The sequence below is a fragment of the Dasypus novemcinctus genome, chromosome 10 (assembly GCF_030445035.2).
Source record: "Dasypus novemcinctus isolate mDasNov1 chromosome 10, mDasNov1.1.hap2, whole genome shotgun sequence".
Taxonomy (NCBI): Eukaryota; Metazoa; Chordata; class Mammalia; order Cingulata; family Dasypodidae; genus Dasypus; species Dasypus novemcinctus.
This window is the reverse complement of record NC_080682.1, coordinates 87,961,065-87,962,885: the sequence shown is the minus strand read 5'-3', so window position 1 is coordinate 87,962,885 and position 1,821 is coordinate 87,961,065. Positions and strand designations below refer to the sequence as shown.

The 1,821-nt window shown below is 38.5% G+C and overlaps 1 pseudogene; it reads right to left on the bottom strand.

Moving 5' to 3' along the window:
• Positions 1–225: 225 nt before the first annotated feature.
• Positions 226–1,547, bottom strand: LOC101421933 (olfactory receptor 5P76-like; annotated as a pseudogene).
• Between the last annotated feature and the right edge of the window lie 274 nt (positions 1,548–1,821).

Genomic DNA, 1,821 nt, shown 5'->3' with positions numbered 1-1,821 from the left:
ATGTAAAGCAATTTCTGTTTCTGGATTAAAATTTTCATTTCATTTTATTAAGGTAACTCACTGTCAGTCCCTGTTTTATAATTTGATATTAGACAATTCACACTCAAAATTTTAGAAGCTCCATACTGGAAAATCATATACAGATATATTTTGAGCACAGAAACTGAATTTTTTTTTAATTTATGTTACATTATTACAACAACCCAAAAATATTAAAAGTTTTATTTAAAAAATATTTTTCTTCCAATCTCTCTTCAGAGCCTCCTTAAAGATGAGAAGGTTCAACATGGTGATCACCACCATGTAGAACATGGACATCCCCTTGTTCTGGTCACTTGAGTAGCTGGACTTGGGAATCATATAAATGAATATAATGGTCCCTGTATTAGTCAGCCAAAGGGGTGCTGATGCAAAATACCAGAAACTGGCTGGTTTTTATAAAGGATATTTATTTGGGTAGAATCTTACACATACCAGGCCATAAAGCATAAGTTATTTCCCTCACCAAAGTCTATTTCCATGTGTTGGAGCAAGATGGCTGCCAACAGCTGCAAGGGTTCAGTCTTCCTGGGTTCTTCCCTTCCAGGGTCTTGCTTCTCTCTGGGTTCAAGGTTACTTCCTTCCCAGGGCTTGCTTGTTCCTGGGCTCAAGGTCCCTCTCTTCCTGGGCCTGGCTTCTCTTTCCTATGTGAGCTTACTTCCCAGGGCTCCAGCTTAAGGCTTCAGCACCAAACTCCAACACCAAAACTCCAACATCAAAAACTCTCACACCAAAAGCTCCAACTCTGTTTTTTACCAGCATGGCCCAATCAAATCCTTAATCATAACTCAATCATGCCCAGTAATAGACCAGATTACAAACATATTCATAACTATATCAAACTGCTAAGTTTCATAGAACAGAGTGACCACAGTGAGGTGGGAGGTGCAGGTGGAGAAGGCCTTGTGGCTTCCTTGGAGGAGCTCATCTTCAGGATGGTGATGAGTATATAGATGTAGGATATGGCTATGATAAACACTGTGACCATAATGACAGACCCAGAAGAAAATGAGGGAACAATGGCAGAGACACTAATATTGGGACAGGAAAGTTTACGTAACAGAGAAAAATCACAGAAAAAGTGATTGACCCAATTTGGTCCACAGAAAAATAAAGAAAAAAAGGAATGAATAAGGAGGAAGCATCAAGAAATTCGCCTATGTAAACCACAGAGAGTAACTGGACACAGACCTGTGTGTTCATTTTGGTTAAATAAACCTGTGCTCTGTGTTTGCCACAAAGATATCCTATGCCATAGCAGACAGAAGGAATCACCGGCCTGTTCCAAAGAAGTCGGCTGATTCAAATTGCATAGCACATCCCAAATAGGAGATTGTATTTCTATCTGCCAGGAAGTTTACAAGCATATTGGGAGTGACAGAAGATGAGGAGCCTAAGTCAGTGAAAACCAAGTGACTCAGGAATAAAAACATAGGATGATGGAGCTGAGAAGAGACTCTGGTAAGAATGATTGTGCTGAGATTTCCAGATATGGTCACCAGGTACATGCATAGGATACCACAAAGCAGATGGCCTGAAGTTTTGGATCATCTATTAATTACAGTAGAATGAATCCTGTCACTGCAATATTGTTCCTAATTACCAGGGAGTCCAGGACATTGATGCTGGTATCAAAGAGAAACATTCATGAATAAAATATATTAAAGAAGTTATCAATTTGATAGTTTCATTTTTTTACTATATAACAGAGGAGTCTTCATAAATATAGCATTAGTTCAACAAGCAATAATGAGATAGTCAAAATTGTTTCAGAATTGTTTT